Below are 6,213 nucleotides of genomic sequence, written 5' to 3'. Positions count from 1 at the left end.
TGCCGCTCGCATCAACGCTGGCCACAGCAAGTGTGTTCTGCACTGAGAAGTATTCAATCCACCAAGGAAAAGTTTTACCACTTTCCCTATCTTGGAAAGGCAAAAGGAGAGAGACAGAATTGTATATAAATCCTAAATCTGAGTCACTGTGGATTCACTAGCAGAGACTGGGCAGACAATGACTAGAGGAAGCTCTGGCAGTCAAAGAACAAGAGCTTGGGAAACATGACAGACGATAAAGAATACGTTACTTAACATATCACACTCAAAACTACAATTTTTTAGGTATGGAAAAGAAAATTACCAACCTGTTTTGTAGATAGAGGAGCAATCTAAAGCTGAAATTTTAGACAGATCTTGGTAGACCAGGGAGAAATCCTATGTCAATGGAGAATGCATCCCGGTCCTCCTTTGCCAATTATTGCTGATGACTGAAACGGTGTCTCAGTCCCCTCGCTCTCGCAATTGAAAAGTCTGTTTCCTTCAATGCTGTCCCAGGGCTGGAGGAGTGTTGAGTTGCAATCACAACTGTTGCCTCTATTGATAACCAGCAAGCTAATCTGGAGATCAGATTCTGGCCTGGAGAGGGAAAGAAGCCTCTTTCTTCCCCGAAAACTCACCCCCCTCAGGTGGATTCAGATGGAAATGTCAGCGAGCCGGAGCTGGGCTTGTGGCTGTGCCGCTCAGCATCGCTTTTTGCTGAAGGGAAAAAAGAAACCAACTCAGAAGAATTGAGCCCCTTCCTCCTTTGTGTAAGCGAAAAAAACCACCCATCTATATAATGTTACAGGATTAGCATTAAAGAGTGCGAGGCTTAAAGCTGCGTTCAAAGGCAGTGCCCCAGAGTTTCAATGGAGTTACTTTTCCATCCAAGTCTTGCTTTACTTTCTGTAATTTACTTCTGCTTTTACAGGTGGAAAAGGGAACACTTACCCAGTGCAGTGTGCTCGCTCCTAATCTGCTAGAGAGGGCTTCCTTGCTGGTCCTGTTTCCACCCTTTCTGGAAGGACTGATTGGTGTTTCTACTCGAGCCAGTGAGAAGCTTCACTGGGGGGCTGCTGCAAGTGTTATTACCATTTTCACCCATGCAGCCTGCAATTCCACAGGGATATTCCCTGCCTCTGGTGTCTGGGATGGTAGATACACAACTACCTTGAGAGCCAAAACTGAGGGCTGCACTGAGGACGCTGTCCATAAGTGTGCATTACATGCTTGCAGGACGGGGACATAATGGGCTGAGTGAGGATGCTCTCCATGCCCGTGGTCACCTGAGCTGAGCAGCTACCAAGGATGCTTATCATTCCTCAGTGCTTGGTGGTGGCTGCTGCTTGGTGAACGTTTCCACCCATGCTGATGGGCTGGCTCCCTCACAGCCTTGGTAACACCATAAGCCCCAGAGAGTGGTACCTGCCAAAGGTTTGCAGGCTGTAAGCCTCAAACTGTGTTACAGAGACCAAAGCTCTTCATCTGTAGCCTAAGAAAAGATCCCAACTGCTTTAATTTGATGCCCATTGATCTCAGATGAGAGAGGCAGAACAGCAGCCGAGGGGTGATGGATGCAGCCAGCAGAGCCCTGCGCTCCCCATACACCCACTCCCTGCCCTTCCATGAGGAACAGAGAGGGGACAGGAATGCCAGCAGCCAAACAGGAAGCATGTAGAAGCCCATGAGTCTTTCCCAGGACCCTGGGTGCTCCTAGAAGTGTGTTTAACAAGTTCAACCCCAAAGTGCTGCATCTTACCTCAGCAGTTTCTTTTAGTACACCAGGGCACCAGGCAGCGCACCGCCTCCACAGCACATCCCGGAGCTTGCTTGCTCTGTACACTCCAGCATGGCCTTGCTAGTAGGAAGCTTCCTTTTTTAATGTATTTTCCCCCATTTCTCAACCAACAACTCCTTTAGGAGGGCCGGGGCATTGTAAAGCATTGACTAGTATTTCAGGGGCAGATTACTTCCAGCCTGCCATTCCACATACCCTGGTTCTTCCTTTCCATCCCATACAAAATGTAAATGTTACCAGCCACACAAAAATCAATTGACTCTTCTCAGCCTGTTTTGTAACACAGAGAAAACCAGTGAAAATAGGTTTCCCTCTGCTCCTTTGGCAACTTAATATTCTGGTCCTGTTCATCCTGGGCAAGTCTACACTGATGAATTTTGATTAGGTTTCACTGTCTCTTTGGGGAAGACTTTGTCTTCTAGGCTATTTCATTTTGGCAGGGGATGCTCCCATCACGCAGTGCTGAGCATCAGAGCTGAGCAAACAACTGCTTTCTCTCTTATTTCATCCTTTTACCAGAAAACCTCCTTCCTCTGCCCAACCTCAAGGAAAACTCAGCATTAAAAGATAAGGGGATCTCTGGCTGCTTGACCTTGGCAGAACAACTGCAGGAAGAGCCTTGTTGCATTCCCATTCCGAGGGACACGGCCCAATCCAGGGAAGACTGCATCCCATCCAGAATCCCCAGGGTCTGCTGGTGCAGGCCAGCATGGGCTTAGCTGATGACCCCTGCTTTAGTGGGCCATGCTGCCCTCCCCATCAGCACCCATAAACCTTTTCTTGAGGGTGAAGCTTGTTTTAACCCTAAGGCCAGTTCCACCCAGGACATGGAGCAGGTAAGAGAGAGCAAGCTCAAGCCTTCTTCATCACCTGGAGTGAAGATGAGCAACTGCCATGGAGGAATACAGTCCAGAAGAGGACTAGGTCTTCCAACATCGTGACTTCTCCATTCAAGAAGCACACGTTGCACAATGAGGTGGCTCTGCCCAAGCTCACCGAGCAGACAGGAGGCACAAACAGTCAGCAGAACAAAGAGATGTCAGCAGCTTTCAGCCTGCCAAAGGTGTGTGTTAAACATACAGGTGAGAGGGAAGGAAAGGTTTTGCTTCAAGGAACACAGAAGTGCAAAACTTGGGACACTTGGTTTTGTGTAAAAACTTACATAAGTTTATTGAACTGATCCAAACCAATTCCCTATTTGGCCTGAATTCCACTGCTAAGTCTGCGAGCAAACCAAAGGCAAACTGTGGGAGCAGGAAGTATATCCCCTGTGAGAGAAACCAGAATAAAAAACGAGCTGGACTTACAGTTCTTCCTTTTGTCTTTAAAATTACATATGGATGCATCATTAATAGGGAGCAGGGATAGACCTTCATGTTTAAATTACATCTGAAGTTTCCAGTAACTGCAGAAAAGCAATCACAGAGGCAAAGGCCCGCGATGGCTAAAGCCCTTCGAACGCTGCTCTGGGGAAGGCGTCTCTCTACCACCTACAGAAGTGCCACATTCAAATGAGGGAGGCACAGCTGCCAGGAATACATATTTCAGCCTCTGGGCTGCTTTCAGCACCTCGTTTGCATTTTCAACTCCACACACGAACAGAACCTACAGAATCTCATTTACAAGCAAGAACAGCAACCGACGGAGGCAGAGCCGCCAAGTCGCCTTCGTCAGATTACAGACCCGAGTAGGCGAGGGCAAACCAAGAGCCTATCCCCAGAAGCAACGAGCACCATTCGGCTCAGTTCCTCCGAGCCACCACGGGCCACACAATTATCTGCCACCGGAATGTGTGCAACTCCCAGTAATGGGGGTTACAAATCCCACCGAGGAAGCAGAGGACAGTCGTCGCGCCATGCATATTCATCACATCGCCAGTTAAGCGATCGCGCCTGAAACATCTGGTCAAAACATGGATAGTCAATAGGAACGTATCCAAAAACACAACAGCACAGCATCTACTCTCGACACAAGGAGCCGTGCGACACTTTGGTATATAGCTGTCACCTAATTCCTTCCGAACCAGGTGCTTTGCCCACTGCTATGCATGAACTAGCACAAACAACAGAACAGTTCTTGACAGAAGTAGCCCTCGGATAGAAGGAAACAAAAGCTAGAGAAGCCTGCAAATCTATTGTGTGTTCTCAAAGGAACGGGACAGACCCAGGGACCTTTTGCTAAAGCAGGTATATGCCAACACCACCAGGTCACAGCCCCTCAGGACATCGCACTGATTTAAATCAAGCCTCCTGCCAGCTCAGGACCGTCCCAGATTGTTGGCACCCACCCTCAGCCCTAAACCTCCTCTCTCACTCAGAGGCCTCCCTCTCTCCCAATGACACGGTCCCCTCTTAAGCAGTAACATGGCACACATACAAGACCTTTTCCCTGAAGATATTACTAAAGGAAAGTGATCAAACTTGGGGTATTTTGCCACATCACTTACATGCCATTTGGCCCCACTTTTCAAAGGCACCCATCTGGACGCATAAACTGTCCCTGGATTTGGACATGACTCTTTCTTTGCAGGAAGCAACCCAAGATATTTGGTTTCCAGCCCACGAGTGCTCTGCTGGCCACACAGAATGTGAATGGCTTGAGAACGTCATCCAGAAACAACCTTCCCCTGACAAAGTGACAAGGCAGTGGTATTCACACCGTGACTTTTACTGACCTGAACAGACCAGGGCAACCGGTTTGGGCCTTAGCACCAAATCCCTGCCAGCTCCATGGCACTTGTCACCTTGTATGCCAGTAGGTGTTCTCTTTTCCACCTTCCAGCTGCCATCAGGTCCACCATAACTAAAAGCACGATGTACTACCAGTTCCGAGCTGGCACAGTGACAGCACTGTTCCCTCCATGGACGGGCTAAACTTCTGTGGGTGAACAAACTTAAAAGGACATACTTGGAACTTCTTTAACATCCCATTCCACTCTTTAATGGTGTTTACTTCCTTTTCTGAAACCGAGACATTCAATTGTGCTGAGGATGTTGGTCAATAGTTACAGCATCTCGTTAATACCAGTTACAATACCATAAACATACCCATATAGGTAATGACTGCTCTATAGAATTAGGTCAGAGACACTTTTGCATCCCCATCGCTTACCTCTGACACTGCAGCAGCTGAGAGATAACTTACTTAAACTGGAGGTCAAGGGGAGAAATAGGCTTCTAATATTAAACAACCATATCTTCATAAAACTTTGTTTTATAACAAAATATCTTATTAAACACAACTTTTCCTATGCCTATGTATGTATATATCATACAGAAGTGTTGGCTTAAGAGTTCTGCTATAAGGCAGCAAATGCCTTGCACTGCCCAAATGGAAAATACATCTTCAGTAAAGCTCTAGCTTAGAAAAGCATCATCTTATGTTACACTGCCACCATCTCCCTGCTCTTTTGTTTCATGGGTACCACAGCTCCGCGGGTACGCGTCGCAGCCTCTACGCTACTTATGGGGAGTCTTGCTCCATTTCCTATTGCTCATCTCAACAGGGCCAGGAAATTGACATTTTTGGCAGGGGGACGAGGCACAAATTATTACCTTATCTTAAATCCTCCCGTTTTTAATCATTACTCTGGATGCAGAACTACTCCCCTCTGAATGGTCCCCACATCCCCAACCTGAAGACTATGAGATAATACTTGTTCCCCTCCCCATCCTACCCCACCCCACGATCTAAGTAAAACATGAAGAGGAATACACAACTCCAAGAATACAAAAGGAGCTCGGTGATATGGGCAAAAGCATTATGGGAAAGAAAGTGCATATGGGGATAAAGGAGCATTTCAAAACTCACGGCAGAAGTTCACGTGTAACTAAAGCCCTCACTGCACAGCTTCAAAACCTTGTACGCAGCTGCTTATGAGTAGGTAATTTGAAAGGTCTTCGACTTGTCAGGGGGACAGAGGAACAAGGGCCATAAGAGAGATAAAGGAAGGAGGATCTCATTGCACAAGAAAAGGAATCTGCTCTGCAGTAGAAAATGGAGGCTAATTTAAGCAGCAGCCTGCGATGCCTACGAGGTGCGTGCAGGGGGGAAGCCAACACAGAGAGTGAAAACCTGCTTTACAATAAACAGAAGTCTAGTTGCTTTGTTATTCATCTTCTAGAAGCTGATCTGAGCCAACACATTCTCCTAGTTCAGACTCTAAGCTGGGACCCCGCAGCCAGGGGCCCCTGGGGAAAGTGCTAGGTTTCATTTCTGGTGCAACAGCAACAAACACAAACTTCAACTTTACCCTTACTCTCTCCCAGGAGAGAAATCAACACTTCTTCTCCCCCCCCCCCCCTCCCCCCCCAAATCAGGACAGTGTGGATATAAAGCCTGCATTTTGAAAATAAATTGTTTCTTTCTAATAAGGGTCTCTTTCTTTCCCCCATTTCGTGCACTCATCTAACCCAAACCAGTGGAATTAAGTG

General features: G+C 47.3%; 1 long non-coding RNA gene across 1 annotated transcript; it reads right to left on the bottom strand.

Annotated features, from left to right (window-relative positions):
- Positions 1-1,026: 1,026 nt before the first annotated feature.
- On the bottom strand, positions 1,027-6,070 carry LOC115616285. Its single transcript, XR_003994262.1, has 2 exons — positions 1,742-6,070; positions 1,027-1,092 (listed from the first exon to the last, which is right to left on the bottom strand). It is a non-coding gene; the product is annotated as an uncharacterized LOC115616285 (long non-coding RNA).
- Between the last annotated feature and the right edge of the window lie 143 nt (positions 6,071-6,213).

Source organism: Strigops habroptila, chromosome 17 (assembly GCF_004027225.2).
Source record: "Strigops habroptila isolate Jane chromosome 17, bStrHab1.2.pri, whole genome shotgun sequence".
Lineage (NCBI taxonomy): Eukaryota > Metazoa > Chordata > Aves > Psittaciformes > Psittacidae > Strigops > Strigops habroptila.
This window is presented reverse-complemented; position numbering and strand designations above follow the sequence as displayed.